The sequence below is a fragment of the Cajanus cajan genome, chromosome 4 (genome assembly GCF_000230855.2).
Source record: "Cajanus cajan strain Asha chromosome 4, NIPB_CcT2T_4, whole genome shotgun sequence".
Taxonomy (NCBI): Eukaryota; Viridiplantae; Streptophyta; class Magnoliopsida; order Fabales; family Fabaceae; genus Cajanus; species Cajanus cajan.
Genome location: NC_138520.1, coordinates 64,009,155 through 64,027,210, shown reverse-complemented (window position 1 = coordinate 64,027,210; position 18,056 = coordinate 64,009,155). Strand labels below are relative to the sequence as shown.

At 35.8% G+C, this 18,056-nt stretch overlaps 1 non-coding gene across 1 annotated transcript; it reads right to left on the bottom strand.

Moving 5' to 3' along the window:
* Positions 1–11,961: 11,961 nt before the first annotated feature.
* LOC145957658 (small nucleolar RNA R71) lies at positions 11,962–12,067 on the bottom strand. Its single transcript, XR_014433701.1, has one exon. It is a non-coding gene; the product is annotated as a small nucleolar RNA R71 (small nucleolar RNA).
* Positions 12,068–18,056: the final 5,989 nt, after the last annotated feature.

Sequence of the window (18,056 nt, the reverse complement as noted above, 5' to 3'; positions counted from 1 at the left end):
ACATATGGTGTATACATTGATTTTACCTATTATACATAGGAAGTTTGATTCACTGTTTTTTTTCTTCATGTTTTATATAGATGTTTATCGAGAAATTCATCAAATAACATCATATAAGAAAAATATAAAATGTAAAAGGAATTTTTTCTTAACCAAAAACATGTTTTGTTAGGATTATTTTATGGTATTTGTGTGAGGGGATATTTATATCAAGAAAAGGGTTATGACTTTGTTATTATTTTATATAAGGTTATTTCATATACAATTCCACAATGATGAGATATTGTCTGTCACATGATATTTATATCAAGAGAAGGGTTATGACTTTGTTATTTTATATAAAGTTTTTTGTTTTTGATTATCATCCAAAATGCCTCTTAATTATTGAAGTATGTGTATATTTTATAAGTTGTTATTTCTCTTCTTATTTTATCGATGTAGGACCTTATTTATATCCCAATAGTTTTTTGTTTTCTAATTTTTAATTTGCAAAGTAACGTCAATTATTCCATCATAATCAGTTTCACTTGTTAAAAAAAAAGTTCTAGGCATTGATATCATGTAGGTTCTTACTTGTCCATTCACAAAATAAAAAATGTAGACTTTTTATTTGGGTAAAATATATTTTTAGTCTCTTAAAATATTTCAAAATGTTAATCTCAGTCCTTGTAAAACTTTTATATAATTTTAATTATAACACCCCATTTTTCAAAAAATGTTATTATTATTATATGGTATTTGGTCAATATTATTTTATTATTATAAAAAAATATTATTTTGTATATTTTAAACAATTATTTTATACGTATTAAATAAGTATTTTTATTAGCATTTTAAATAATTATTTATATGTTTTAAGAGATAAATTGGGAGTTGATAAATTATATATTTTATTTAAAATCTAAAAGGTTGATTTTATAGGATATTTTGATATTGAAATTATATTATTATATTTTGGATAAAAATATATATAATTATTATAGAGAAAATATTTTATAATATATATGTATTTATTTTAATAATTATTTTCAGAGAAAAGGGAGAAACAGGTCAGAATTGAGTTGGGTTAGGTTGACCAAATCCAAAGGAATGAAAAGGAAGGGGTTGGCAGACTAACCCTCATGAGTTTTTCATTTGGAATTTCTGAAAGAGTAAGAAAAGGAGGAGGAGAAACAGAAAACTCTGAGGAGGAATACTCAGAAACGGTCTCAGATCACACCAAGACTAATCAGATTTGCATAATCTTGTACGGGGGAAATGGTTTATTTGTATGCAAAGCCACATGGGAGAATAGGTAGAGGAGGAATTTCGTAGAGCTATTAGTAAATTTATAATTGTTTCTGTTTGAAGAATTGATGATTCCATTAAATTCTATGTGTATTGAAGATTAGGAATATGCGAACAATTAGTGAAGATAATGATCTAGGAAAGAGAACAAAGTTGTAGAAAAGTGTTAGCTTTTGAAAAAATTGAGATTTTATTATTTGAGTTAAGATTCTATAAAATTGATGATTCAATCAAGTTTTATATTGTTTTATAAATGTGGCTGTTATATTATTTGATAAAATTGATGATCTAGATGATAATTGGATTTATTGGGATGTGTTATGTAAGTTAGGATTCTTGTATAGATTGACGAACAACACTCTTAATTATATGAATTAATGAGTAATTAGGAGATTTTACTTATGGATGTACCTTAGTATTTTTGTAATATCTTTCCGTGTGATTATTAACCAAATCAATTTTCGTTTGTTGGGTTAGAAAGTAGACACTGGGGACTATAATTTGGACTCTAGAATCGTGTAAAAATGTTAAGAATTGATTGAGTTATGCAAGTTATAAGTTCAGCCTCCATTATAGTGCACGAAATATTAAGCTTTATGTTGTAATCCATGCGAGGTGACCTTAACGACATTTTAAGGCTTCGTGTTCTTCACAAAGGCTGTAGATTTAGGTGTTAGATTTCTAATGGATTTGGAATCACTCAAAATGAATGTGTATAACTCATGTTATGGTCAAAATATTGAGTAGAGGACAAGCTATTAGGATTTACGGTGCCCGATGCGGGTATTTTATTTTAGTTTGCATTTTTGTTGTTTTGGGACTCCCTTTTTGGCATGTTTGTGATACTTTATGATTTCTTAGTGATGTTTTATAATACTTATGATATGATTGAATGAGTTTGATGTGGGATTGTGAAATATGGTAATATATTGATGGATTTTGATGATGGTTGTGAATCATATGATATTCAGTAATGACTATTGCATGAAGAGATATAAATGGTGTGTGCAGTATGGAATGTAGACCAGTTGTGAATTAAAAGATTGATGTGTATGAGGAGGTTGTGCAAGATATGTGTATGACCTATTATATTTTATGTGGAAATGTTGGTTGTGCATTTGATGTGGAATTAAATTGTGGACTGTGGTACGATGTCTTAGCATAAATATATGCATGGAACGACGCCGGGCATGTGATACGATAGTGGTGACGCGAGGATGACATAGTACAGGATATGCGTGGAAATTAACACATATGTCGACATGACACAATCTTGGACATGTAATGCTACAATGATGGCGTGAGCATGACATAGTGTAGGATGTGTATGGTAATTGACACATATGTATGCATGGCACAACGTTGAGTGTGTGATACGACAGCGATGACGTGAGCATGACATGGTGCTGATTGGTAATATGGTGGATATGGATGGTGTGTGTACATATATGGTTTGAGATTTGATGATGAAAATTATTGATTGGATATAGACAAAATTGCATATGTTTGAATGTTGAAACTTGTGATTTTATATTGTGTAGTATTAAACTATATTGTGGAATTTCCTGGTGTGCTTTGTACATAAATATTTTCTTTTCTCACTATACATCTTATTGTTGTTTTTCTGGATATGAGTGACATCCAGGATGCCAATAACTAAGTCATGGATGTATTTTGATAGTGTGACATCGAGGCAAATAAAGGTTTTCTAGAAATGAAGTTTATTTGTATTTGGAGTTATATTGATCTCTTTTGGAACATTTACTGAACTTTTATTATTTTAAATTCAATTTTTAAATCATATGGTTATTGAAGTATGTTTATGAAGGATTTATATGCACCATTTTACCTTTATTGAAAATTTATTTCTTTATTCCTTTATATTATTACAATATAAGTGATGGGGTAGAATGAGTGTCACATTAAGCCGTATATATTTATAAAGAGTGATGTGTTTTTGTTCCTTCAATAGGGATTTAAAAAAGGTGATTTTTGGATAAGTCATAAATATATGGACTAAAAAATTAAATTTTTATAATGACTAAAACTAACATTTCAAGATATTTAGAGCGATTAAAAATATATTTTACTTTTCTTATTTTGTTTTATTTATTTTTCTTAAAGAAAAAATCTACTATAGTTGAACACTAATGCTAAGAAATCCATTAGAACTGAGATAGTAGTAAGAACTATGGGTTACAACATTTTGGGTTTTAACCTTGTTATTACAATTATATATATATATATGAGGAAGAGTTATTGAGCGATAGAATATTTAGTAAAAGTTACACCGGTGTTATTATAACCCTCCTATATATATATATATGTGTGTGTGTGTGTGTGTGTTACACCGGTGTTATTACACTGATTTTAATGATCTAACTACTAAATTAAAAGTTATTAATGCATAATCAAGTTTGCAAATTTTTTTAAAATTTGAAAACTTTTTGATAATTTGTTTCATCAATTCAAATTGATAGTTAATCAAAAAGAATTTATATGTTAGTTTGAATTAATAAAATGAAATTTCAAATAGTTTTCATTTTTTTTTAAAATTGCATATATACTTTATCTATGTATTAAAAACTTTTAATTTAACAATTGAATCGTTGAAATTTGATATAAAATATGAGTTATTAAGTAAAATAAATTTAGGTAGACTTACTATTGAAATATGGATCCCCCACACACACGCATGCACACACACAAACACACGCAGGAACACACACAGACACACACACACATGCTCGTACACACAAACAATAAAATGATGAAAGATAATATTAATTTTATAAAGTTAATCTTATGATTAATCTTTCTGTTTTTTTTTACTAGAAATGATGTAACATAGTAGTTACTTTTCGAATAACATTATTATGGTTATGAATAGAAAAGAAGTAATTAATACTACATAGAAAAGCTAACGCAACACTTATTTGAGACTTACTTTTTCTTTTAATACGATATTTGTTATGAAATGGAACATAAGAAGATAAATGATAAATACACTTTTTTTAACATATCTTTTATTATTATCTAAAATTTATTAAGAAATATTAAAAAAATTTATGACTCTCACTCTTCATTTGGTGACTTTCTTCATTTTGTAGTTTATGATTAATTTAATCCGTAATAAAGTGCGTGTTAGAAGAAGTATTAATTGAAGGAAGATAATAAGATTAAGAAAGAAGGAAGATACGATGAGAAAACAAAGACGTAAAGTCAAGGCAAATTCACATTTTCCACCCTCTCAATGGCCAAACCCACACAAAACTAGCAATTTTTATTTTCTGGGTTGGTTTCATCATGCATATACTTTTTTGGTTTTGAGTTATCCTTTCTTTATGGTTTTTAGAAGTTTGCTAAACTGTGTGCATGTTGAAGTTTTCAAGTTAAGGGTTTCTTGTTGACGAGAGCAAGATTGAAGGGACGATACAGTTGGTTGATGTTGATATCCAACTCATGGAAAATTTTGGTCGTAAAGTCTTTTTTATTTTATTTATTTTTATTTTATATATATGATGCAAAACAAATAGATCAATTAAAAGAATTATATACTATATCTTGTCGGATTTTGACTTTGATACGTACAAAAGAGACATAAATAAAGAGGCAATTTTGTTAGCTTGCAGGCATTAAAGAAGTCAGGTATGTTTTGATAGCTCGTTTATCTCTCTTAGCTCAAAACTCAGCCTAGCTGTAATCAGTTAAAGTATATGTACGTTCTATACTGTTTATTTCGTTCTTATGTATAGAAAGAGATAGCAAAAAAAAGAAATTAAGAGAAATTTTAAACATAATAAATGTATAATATAGATAATTTTAATATAAAAATGATATTGTATGTATATCATTACTTTTTATGTAATATGGAAATTATATACTTATATAAAAATATATAAATTTAACCGATATAGAAACCGATTACATTTTTACATCGATTAAAATAATATGATCAGTTACCACAATTGATGTAGAAAGGGCTTTTTAATCCATGTAAAAGACTATTTTTATACCAGTGCTTGTTTTTATTTGTGTATATCTTGTGTTTATAGTATGGAATGCATTTTATAAAAAGAAAATTAATTTATAAAAGAACTTAGAAATTGTTCTGGTATGCCTAAAAGTCTCACATTGCTTAGTAGTTTATAAACACCCTTCCTCCTTAACCCACCGAGACGCCTTTTAAAGGACAAAATCGTGACGGTCCAACGAGTTAAAGCGGACAATATTTCGGATGCGGTGACCCTAACGATAACAGCAGACTTACGGTAGGAACATTAGCACTAGAAGGAGGGCCTGGGCCACTCTTGCTCCTTAGCATCGACTGGGGGTAGGGATGGCAATGGGGCCCCATGGGTGCGGGTAATAGTAAACTCGCCCTCGCCTCGCTGTATGAAAATTGACCACATACCCACCCCATATCCGCACAAATATCCATTAAGCGGGTATCCATGAATTTCTTAAAGATATCCATGCATATTTATAAATTTTTTAAGAAATTAAAAAAATTATATTAAAAATAATTTTAAGTTTATATTTAATGTCATTGAATTATTAAAAATAAAAATTCAATATTAATTTTAAACTTGTATTTAACGTTAATTTTGTTGAAATAATAATAAAAATGGAAGATAATCAATAACTTACATCAATCTCACAAATAAGTTAAAGTTTCATCACAAATCTACAATAATTCAATCTCATAATTCCAAATGAAAGTAAATAACTTAAAATACATAAATTTTATTGGTCCAATCAAAGCTAGAAAATTAATCAAATTACATCCAACATAATTTTATAACATGCTTAACACATGTTGGTAACTTCATCAACCTCACTTTTGTAAGAAAATAAGATGAGAGAGTGTAGTTTTAGGGTTATGTAGTACAAGGATAATTAGGATATTTAAGAAATATTATTAAACGGGTACCCGCGAGTATGGATATCATCATACCCGCCCCCGCCCCGTTTATAAACGGATAAAAAATTATCCGTCCCCATTATCCACAGGTATCCAATTAGCCTATCCATTTATTATCCGTAGCGAATTTTACCTGCAAATACCCGCGGATGTTGGTATTTTTGTCATCCCTAACTGGAGAGCTTGTTCCGGTATGCCTAAAAGTCTCATATCGCTTAGGAGTCGAGACTAAGGGTAGTTTATAAACACCCTCCCTCCTTAACCCACCAAAACGCCTTTTAAAGAACAAAACTGTGACAGTCCAACGAGTCAAAGCGGACAATACCTCATATGCGATGACCCTAACGATGACAACGAACTTACGGTAGGAACATTTGGCATAGTTTATAAACACCCTCCCTCCTTGACCCACCGAGACACCTTTTAAAAGACAAAACCATGACGGCCCAATGAGCTAAAGCAGACAATACCATGTAATTCTAAATTGCGCATTGCGAGTAGAATTCTCTTATATTTTTATATGAGTAATTTGTTTTGAATTAAAGTGCATTAATTTTTTTTTCAAGTATATATCACTTGAAAAATATTTCTTATATGCTGCTCAATTTTTTTTCACTACTAGATTTTCTCTTATTACATGCGAATTTTCTTGCGAATTTTGTATTAAAATTCGCAGCAAACATTATTCCTACGAATTTTTCTACGAAATTTTATCTGCAGGTAATACCTTCATGGATAATATGTTTTTGAGAATTTTAAAATTCGCAAGAAATTTTGCTGCGAAAAAAATTTCCTGCGAAAAAAAAATCGCAGAAAAGTTTCCTGCGAATTTTTTCGCAAGAAATTATGCAGGAATATTTTTTACGAAAGAAAAATAAAAAAAATTACTATGAATTCTATCAATAATTCTTCAACTTTCAAATGCTCAATAAATTCATCTGAAGCATTTGTTTTCACGCCTCCAACATGTGATAATCTATTAAACTCTAAGATTAAAAATTATAAGTCTAACACTCAACCATACAAATCAACTTGTAAGGTAAGTGTTGCCCCAACTTATATACTCTTTAATTATTTTATTTTCAATCGATGTGGGACGTGAAATTTTTTAAAATATTAAACATAAATTTAAATATTTTTTTTTATTTTCCCGCGGATTAAAATTGGCAGGAAAATCTGTAGGAAAAGTTATTTGCGAAATTTTTCTACCATTTAGTAAACATTACTTGCGAATTTATTTTTGCAAGGAAATCTGCAAGAAACAAAATAAAATTTTTACAATATTTTCTGTAAATTTTTACCAAAAAAAATTTCTATGATCATTAAAATTGTAGTAAAATTTGTAAAAATTTCTTGTAGATTATTTTTCATAAAAAAAAAATTGTAAGAAATATCTATAAATTATTTTTCGCAAATAAATTCGTAAAAATATTTTGCGAAATTATTATTGCAAGAAAATTTGCAAAAAAATTCTGCAAATATTTTTTTGTAGAAAAATTTGCAGGAAAATAATACTTTTCTAGTAGTGTTCACTATATATTACTTGAAATCTCCGCTTTAAATTTCTTAGATCACCTATTGGCATTAATCAATACTATTCGGTGTAAATAATTAAACATTTTTATTCATATATATTTTTAATTAAAAACAAAAAATTAAAATATGAGAAATATGTCAATTATGAGAAGATAAATCAGTTATAATTAAATGAGATCTAACAGTTACTAAACTAAAAGGAAGGAGATCATGGAAGTAAGTTATGAAAAAAATATAATAATAGTCACTTTTAGTAATTACTTGCTAACACCTAAATAAAAGGAGATTATGGGGTGACATAATAAAAAATAAAGAGAAGTTCAATTGCTAACAAAGATCAATTTGTTTGACTATTTAAGGGGAAATACTCTCAAAGAAAAAGGTAAGAAGAAAAAAAAAAGAATTTTGCTATGAAAACTTCATAGAAGGTCATCGAGCAGCATACAACAATATTGTAACTATCACCCAAGCTTGCACAAGTATCTTTTTTCTTCTACATGGACAACTACAAAGTTGTAGGTTCATTATTTTGTGTAATTTTTATTTTATTTTTACCTTACATGATCTTGTAAATGTCTATTGATTTTTTATGAAATTTTTTTTAATAGGAAGCGTGAGAAAGTAGTGGTTTAACTCTAAGTAATGTGCTTTTTTTTATTTTTTTTATTTCCTTCTTTTCTTTCATTTACAAATGTTGAAGTTCAAGATTCCAATAAATGTTGCATAGGTTTGTAATTCTCAAACAATATACATGTTAGTTTTAAGTTTTATACTTTTCTTTTCAAACCTTTTAAAATGAGAATATGAACTTAAAATATTGAGTTTTACATTGTTGAATAATAGGTGAGCTACTCTTTTCATTGCTTTATTGTTTCGGTTAGTAGTATCAAGTAAAAATAAATAAAAATTCAAATAGCATTACCCTTTCTTATTAGTTACGTTTTTTCTTTATAATAATGTTCTTATAAAATAATATATGTTAATTGAGTAGTTGATACCACTAAACTGAACAAGACTCATCCTTGTCAAAGTGCCTTTGAAGTACATCTTCCACCAAAGTGTGTCATTTCCATTGCCAATCAACACTTGCAATCGAAAAGTTTTCAAATGTTGATAATCCATCAAAAGGCTCGATCTTTGAGACCAAAAAGTATGGAGGGATAGGCTTTGCTTTTATATTTGAGGGAAATAGTTTGAAATCCCTCAAATACTCTATAACAATCCCACTCCACATCCTCTTTAGGTTAGTAACATGAGCCCTAACCATCTTTTGGACTTCAACATTCCTTTGCTTTACCTTTATGACTTTCTTCGTCATCTTTTCATTTGTTGCCTCAATGCCTCTTAATTGTGCGTTGATGCTCTTTTATCATACCATTTTGTAATATCCTTTGCTCTACATACTAACATAGTCATATATTATAATAAAAAAGATAATAAAAAAAGTTTGAAAATAACTTCATTAAATAAAATTTAGTTTGCGAAACCTCTTGGGTAAAGAACATCATGTCTATAGAGAAAACAAAAGAAAGATGAGGTCCAAAAACTAATGAAATACTAAAAAAAAACACTAACAAATCCATTACAAGTCAAAGAAATTAACATAAGTCCTAAACATGCCACAAACTAGAGAAAACAATAAATCCAAAGTTAAACGTCCCAATATCACATACTATCAAAGCTCAACCTGCCATCACAACACAAGGCCCGGACCTCATATTTGACATGATCGTCATCATGATCCTCATCTACTAAACACAAAAATGCAAGAACAATAGAAAGGAGAGTAAGAAACATCTCACACTTGCAATAGGTGTGAGATATGGCCGGATAGCCACACAACAAGAGCATAACATATACCCCTAAACAATCCTAATAACATTTACATCATGAAATAACTCAATACACACACACACAGACACACACAGACAGACACACACACCCACCCACCCACACGCACACGCACGCACGCACACGCACACATACACACACACACAGGCACACACAGACACATAGACACACACACACACAGACACAGACACACACACAGACACACACACACAGACACACACACACACACACACGCACACATACACAGAGATATATATACACACACACACATATATATATATATATACACACACACATATATATATATACATATATATATACATCAATGTTAAGTCTCAATTTTACCTCTTTTTGGATGAGACTTATACAAGATTTAATGATCAAATTCTTCCATTCTTTGTATCATTGCAATATAATTGTTCTCATTTTGGGTTCTTTTGTATATGCAGGTATTCAAGTAGAGAATTGAGGATAACAAGGCCAAAGGAGTGGAAATCAAAAGAATTAAGGAGCAGAGCAGGTAACCGCGCCGGGCGCCGTATTAATCTCGCCGGGCGGGCATAAAATAGAGTACTCTCAGTCTTTGGGAACCTCGCGCCGGGCGCAATTTATAATTGCGCCGGGCGCAATTCAAGGCCGAGAGCACATTGAGCATCAGGGGAAGCCCGCGCCGGGCGCGAAGTGTAATGCGCCGGGCGCAATAACCCTAATTTGTCTCCTCAGGCTGCATAAAAGGAAAATTTCGAGGGTTTTCTCCCTCATTCACACATTGGGCACGTTTTGGGAGCTGTAGAAGGGATTCTCGGAGCTTGAAGCCGTTCGTGTGTGGGTCTTTCCTTCGGTTCTTCATTTCCTCTTCCATCTCTATTTTAGTTTTCCCCTCTTTGTTTTGAGAGGTTCTATCCATTGTATTGGGGTTTTTATGTAACCAACAAACTGTATTGTAATCCTTTTGTGTTTAATGTTATATATGTTTTGCTTCATTCCTTGTTGTGTATGATTCCATGCTTAATGCTTGCTTTGGTTTGATCACCCTTTGCATGATTTAAGGTTTCATTGAGTATTGGAAAATATCCTTGAAACTAGTTTTGAACATATGCCTAGTGGGAATTGTACCTAGGGATAGGGCTTGACCCATTAGTAGTCTTAAAACCCTAACCGGTAATGCAGGTGGAGGTATTGAGTACTCAAGGGATTGATATTCAATATTTTGCACCTAGGCTCTTTCTCTAAGGAATTAGGTCTGAGTAAATTTATGATTGACTGAACAATGAATGTAACAAGAGATTAAGGATACATTAGTGTTACGTCCGGTGAAACCTGACCCCCACAACCTCACAATACCACAATACCATTCCTTACCTTTTCCACTCACAAAACAATATTTATTTACAGCTTTCATTCCAATAGTCACAACTTTGCATTCACTGCACAAACTATGAAATTGGAATTATTCTTTAGTCACGAATAGTCAATAAATGCTTATATTACCTTCTAATCCCTGTGGATACGATATTTTTACTACTTGTACGGCCGGTATACTTGCCGTGTTTGAGACCGTTGACAGAATTAAACGAATTTACAAATATTAACAAAAGTGTTCAACGGAAATCTCAACAAGTTTTTGGCGCCGTTGCCGGGGATTAGAATGGCGATTTAGTATTTATAGCTATTTGTGACTTGTTCCTTTACTTTTATTGCTAATTTCTATTTCAGTAACTAATTCTTTGGGCTGACTTGTGCACTCTAGTCTTTGGTTTTCTCTTGTATGCAAGGTACCATCCGAACTAGAGGTACTGTTTCTTCTGAGCCATTGTTGAACGATCCTGAGATTGAACGCACGGCAAGGAGGAATAATAGCAATAGGAGGAGAAGGAGGACTAGAACAAGTCCAGTTAGCCAACCAACCATTCAGTTTCCTGAAACTTTTGTTTCTGACATTCCTGAGTTCACTATGGAAGGTGGAGATGGTACTCACAATAACAATCACAACCGGAGGCGCACTATAGGTGATACTTTCACCTACACTAGCCCGAGGGAGTTCTCAAGCATTGTGAGGCCTACAATGAACGACAAACTAGCAGAAATGAAGCCTGCACTGTTACAGCTTATCAGTTCTCATCAATTTTCTGGCCTGGATCATGAAGACCCACACACTCATCTCTACACTTTCTATGAGTTGTGTGGTTCAGTTGGAGTTTCTGGGGCTGATGAAGAGGCACTTTTCATGAGGTTGTTTCCATTTTCTCTGAATGGTAAGGCTAAGGCTTGGCTTCATTCTCAACCAAACCAAAGCCTGACAACTTGGAGGGATATGGAGACCAAATTCTTAGCCAGGTTCTTTCCCCCATCCAAGAACACTGAAGCCAGAACTGCTATTGCTACTTTTGCTCAAGGTGCTGATGAGCCACTATGTGAAGCATGGGAGAGGTACAAATCATTGTTGAGGAGGTGCCCGAATCATGGTTTTGAGGTGGAGCTTCAAGTTCAAACTTTCTGTAATGGGCTACAACCTCAAACCAAGATGATATTGGACGCTTCTTTTGGAGGGTCAGTCATGTTCAGAACTGCTGAAGAAGCTATCACAATCATTGAGTCCATGGCTTCCACAGACTTCAGGAGCCAGCATGGTAGAAGTTCTTCAACCAAGAGAGGAGTTTTAGAGTTGAGTACTCAAGATGCGGTGTTGGCTCAAAACAAGATACTTTCCCAACAAATTGAAGCTTTGAATCAACAGATGGCCAAGCTTCATCAACAACTTCAAGCTATGCACTCTAATGCTCCTCCTATGCAACAAGTGATGGCATGTGATTTTTGTGGAGGTGACCACCCTAATGGTTATTGTGCCGGATCTTCTGATCCCCAAGGTGCAGAAGTGAATTACATGGGGAATCAAGGGCGGCAAAATTTCTCTCAACATCCCTATCCGCAAAATTCAAATCAGGGGTGGAGAAATAACTATGGTGGAAACAAACCAGACATGAATGCTTCATCAAGTAGCAGACCTCCACATCAACACCAACACTCACCTTTGTATGAGAGAACCACCAAATTGGAAGACACTTTGCAACAATTCATGCAACTGTCTATGTCCAACCAAAAGAACACTGATGCCTCAATTAAAAATTTGGAGATACAGGTGGGGCAAATAGCAAAACAGCTAGCAGAGCAGCATAAAGGTTCTTTCTCAGCCAACACTGAACAAAACCCGAAGGGGCACTTGAATGTAGTATCTACAAGGAGTGGTCGGGAGTTTGTGGTGAAGGAGAGCGAGAAGAATGATGAGAGCAAGGAGAAGAATGACACAGGCAAAGATGATGATGATAGTGTTGATGAAGAGATCATCTTAGAGGGCCCAGGAGTGTGGAGAAGGAGTGGAGGAAGTGAGTCGGTTGTAGAGAATAAAGAAAAAATTGAAAATGACAAAAAGAAGGAGAAAGAAAAAGAACTTGAAAAAGAGAAAGAAAGAATCAGTAGAGAAAAGAATAAGGCACCCATGGAGGAGAGGAATATTGTGAAGGTGCCACCCACTAAGAGCTTACCGTATCCTCATGCACCTTCAAAAAGTGATAAGGAGAGGCAATATGCTCGGTTCTTGGAGATTTTCAAGACCCTGCAAATTAACATTCCGTTCTCCGAGGCATTAGAGCAAATGCCTACATATGCCAAGTTCATGAAAGAGCTCCTCACCAAGAAGAGAAAGTATTTTGAAGAGGAGACCATTACATTGGAGGCGGGGTGTAGTGCCATTATTCAGAAGATGTTGCCAACAAAATCCAAGGACCCTGGTAGTTTCACTCTCCCAGTCACTATTGGGAGTTTAGCTATTGGGAAGGCTTTGCTTGATTTGGGGGCTAGCATCAATCTCATGCCCTTATCTATGCTTCAGAGGATTGGCGATTTGGAGGTGAAGCCTACTCGCATGACTTTGCAGTTGACGGATCGATCTGTGAAGTATCCTCATGGTATTGTGGAGGATGTTCTGGTGAAGGTGGACCGTTTCTTATTTCCCGCTGATTTCGTGGTGATGGATATTGAAGAGGACGTTGATGTACCTCTCATTCTTGGCCGACCATTCATGAAGACTGCAAGAGTTCTAATTGATGTGGATGATGGGAAGCTTAAGGTGAGAGTGAATGATGAAGAGGTTAACTTTGATGTGTTTGATGCCATGCACTACCCCAAGGACAAGAGCAGTTGCTTCCGGGTTGATGTCATTGATGAACTTATTGAAGACTCCAGGAAGCATATCTCTTTCACTAACTCTTTGGAAAAAGTCTTAGTCAATATGGTTGAATACCTCCATGAAGAAGAAGATAGAGAGGTTGAGGCATGTTTGAGGAGCCTTGACTCATATAAGGAGGTGACACCGGACTCAGTGAACATGGAAGATTCGAAGGATGATGGGGAGGAGATCACCCCGAAGCTAGAGTTAAAGATACTCCCTTCTCATCTAAAGTATGTGTTTCTAGATGAAGGTGGAAGCAAGCCGGTTATCATAAGTAGCTCCTTATCCCCATTGGAGGAGGAGAAACTTGTGAGAGTTCTGAAGTTCTACCAAGGGGCAATTGGTTGGTCTATTTCTGATCTCAAGGGAATTAGCCCAGCCTATTGCATGCATAAAATATTTATGGAGGATGAGTACAAGCCGGTTGCTCAACCACAGAGGAGGCTTAATCCTGTGATGAAAGAGGTGGTGAAGAAGGAAGTGATTAAGCTGTTAGATGCCGGCATGATCTACCCTATTTCTGATAGTGCATGGGTGAGCCCTGTGCAAGTAGTTCCAAAGAAGGGTGGCATGACGGTGGTTCGGAATGAGAAAAACGAGCTGATTCCTTCTAGAACGGTCACGGGGTGGAGAATGTGTATTGATTATAGGAAGCTAAATAAGGCTACCAGGAAGGATCATTTCCCACTCCCATTCATGGATCAGATGCTTGAGAGATTAGCTGGTCAAGCTTATTATTGCTTTCTTGATGGGTATTCAGGTTACAACCAGATTGTGGTGGATCCGGAAGATCAGGAGAAGACCGTTTTCACTTGTCCTTTTGGTATCTTTGCTTATCGGAAGATGCCATTTGGATTGTGCAATGCTCCTGCAACATTTCAACGATGCATGCTAGCTATATTCTCCGACCTGGTGGAGAAGAGCATTGAGGTCTTCATGGACGATTTCTCCGTGTTCGGGTCTTCATTTGACGAATGCCTGACTAATCTTGAAGTGGTGCTTAGAAGATGCTTGGAGACCAACCTTATACTCAACTGGGAAAAATGCCATTTCATGGTGACCGAGGGGATAGTTCTGGGGCACAAGATTTCTCACAAGGGCATTGAAGTTGACCCAGCCAAAGTGGAGGTAATAGAAAAACTTCCTCCACCCATCAATGTCAAAGGTATTAGGAGTTTCTTAGGGCATGCTGGCTTTTACAGGTGCTTTATAAAAGATTTTTCAATGATAGCCAAACCCCTGAGCAATCTCCTAAACAAAGACACTCCTTTTTGTTTTAATGATTCTTGTATGAAGGCTTTTGAAGCTTTGAAGGCTAGACTCACCTCTGCACCCATAATCACTGCACCAGATTGGAAACTGGATTTTGAACTCATGTGTGATGCTAGTGATTATGCGGTTGGGGCAGTCTTAGGCCAAAGAAGGACTAAAATTTTTCATGCCATTCACTATGCTAGCAAGGTTTTAAATGAGGCACAAATCAATTATGCCACTACTGAAAAAGAGTTGCTAGCCATAGTGTTTGCATTGGAAAAGTTTCGGTCCTATTTGATTGGTTCCAAAGTGGTTGTGTTCACAGATCATGCAGCCATTAAGTACTTACTCACCAAACCGGATTCCAAGCCAAGACTCATTAGGTGGATTCTTCTGCTTCAAGAGTTTGATTTGGAGATAAGAGATAAGAGTGGCAAGGAGAATCTGGTTGCTGATCACCTCTCAAGGCTCATAAATGATGAGGTGACCCTGAAGGAAAGGGAGATCTTGGAGGAATTTCCTGATGAGAAGCTGTTCATGGTGCAAGAGCGACCCTGGTTTGCTGACCTGGCAAACTTCAAGGCAGCTGGAGTAATCCCTGAAGATTTCACAAGGCACCAGAAAAAGAAGTTCCTCCGTGATGCTACCTACTATGTTTGGGATGACCCTCACTTGTTCAAGATTGGTGCAGATGGCCTATTGAGGAGGTGTGTCTCAAGAGAGGAGGCCAAGAGTATTTTGTGGCACTGTCACAACTCCCCCTATGGAGGTCATTTCAATGGAGAGAGGACAGCTGCCAAGGTGCTTCAATCTGGATTCTATTGGCCAACACTCTTTAAAGATGCCCATAGTCACACCAAGCAGTGTGACAGTTGTCAAAGGGCCGGAGGAATCACAAGGAAGCATGAGATGCCCTTACAGAACATGCAGGAAGTTGAGGTGTTTGATTGCTGGGGCATAGATTTTGTTGGTCCACTGCCTTCGTCCTTCACAAATGAGTATATTCTCGTGGCGGTGGACTATGTCTCAAAATGGGTTGAAGCCATTGCTACACCCAAGGCGGATGGCAAAACAGTGGTAAAGTTCCTCAAGAAGCACATATTCAGCAGATTTGGTACCCCCAGGGTACTTATCAGTGATGGAGGTTCACACTTCTGCAATACTCAATTGGAGAGGGCTCTAGAACATTATGGAGTCCATCATAAGATTGCCACCGCCTATCACCCTCAAACCAATGGGCAAGCTGAGGTCTCTAACAGAGAGATCAAGAGGATTCTGGAAAAGACTGTTTCAGCTTCAAGGAAGGACTGGTCTACAAAGCTTGATGAAGCTCTATGGGCTTATAGAACCGCCTTCAAATCTCCAATTGGTCTCACTCCATTTCAGTTGGTGTATGGAAAAGCTTGCCATCTTCCTGTGGAACTGGAGCACAAAGCTTATTGGGCTTTGAAGCTGTTGAATTTTGATCCTCTCAGCACCGGTGAGAAGAGGAAGCTGGAGCTGCATGCTCTTGATGAATTGAGGCTCCAAGCCTATGAATCATCTAAGCTCTACAAGGAGAAGGTCAAAAGCTATCATGACAAGAGAATTCTGAAGAGAGAGTTCAGGGCAGGCCAGTCTGTGCTTCTGTTCAATTCCAGGCTCAAACTCTTTCCTGGAAAACTGAGATCAAAGTGGTCTGGCCCTTTCAGAGTTAAGGAGGTGAAACCCTATGGTGCCATAGAAATTGAAGATCCTGAGGCACAAAGAAGTTGGGTTGTGAATGGACAGCGGTTGAAACCCTACTTGGGTGAAGAAGTCGAAAGACTTTGCTGTATCCTTTCTTTTAGAGATCCTTGAGGTCTCTTCTTGTCAGGCTCGGGACAGTAAACAAGCGCTTCCTGGGAGGCAACCCAGAGATCTGAACTTTGTTTTTATGTGTTTTGCAGTTACTTATTATTTTTAATTTTTATTGTTTATTGTTGTGTTATAATTGTTTGTATTACTGGTTCTAGGACTTGTTGTGTGGATATTTATGTTCTATGATATGTATGTTGTATTGTGTTGTTTGTGTTTGATATTCTGTGTTAAGTGTGTGAATCATGCTTGAGTGGATAGATTTAAGTTGAATTTGTGAGGAGTGTGAGGAGTGAAAAACCTAGGTGAAAGCTTAAGAGTTAATCACGCCGGGCTCGTCTTATCCACGCCCAGCGCACCTAGAGCATTGTGGTCTCTGTCAAGACTCACGCCGGGCGCAATTTATTTTTGCGCCCGGCCTAAACTTCATTGTAGCACTGGAACGACCACGCCTGGCACATTTATTGGCGTGCCAGGCGCATTAATAGTTAGGTGCTCCAGGGGTTAGCCAAGCCCGGCGCGCATAGCGCATTGACCACTGGAAGGTTTGAGCATTAATTGCGCCGGGCTTACCATCTGCCACGCCCGGCATCACACCAGAAAGGGCAAACCTTTGGTTTTTACTGATATGGCGCCCGGCGTGGGTAATTTCACGCCCGGCGCGACCGCGCGAATGCCTTAACCTCTCAACTTCCTCTCCCACGTTTTCATTTCACTTCAGTCTTCTCATTCTCCTTCTCCCCTGTCTCCAACTTCCGTTTTCCCAACTCTTCTCCACCTCAAGGGCACGCGGCTTTCTTTCTTCCTCCACGCACTCCACCTCCAGTAGGTTCACACTCAACCTTTTCTTGCTTTTCCTCTTCTTTTTTGGATTTTTGGGGTGTTGTTTTGGGTGCAATCGAGCCCGGCGCGGTACCCTTGGCTGAAGTTGCGAAACGGCCCGTTCTGGTTCCAGAACGGCCCGTTTTGGACTTTGGAACGCCCTGTTCCATTTCCAGAACGGCCCGTTTTGGACTTTGGAACGCCCTGTTCCATGTCCAGAACGGCCCGTTTCGGAATTTGGAACCGGCCGTTCCAATTCCAGAATGGCCCGTTTCGAATTTAAGAACGGCCGTTCTGATTTTGGAACAGCCCGTTCTG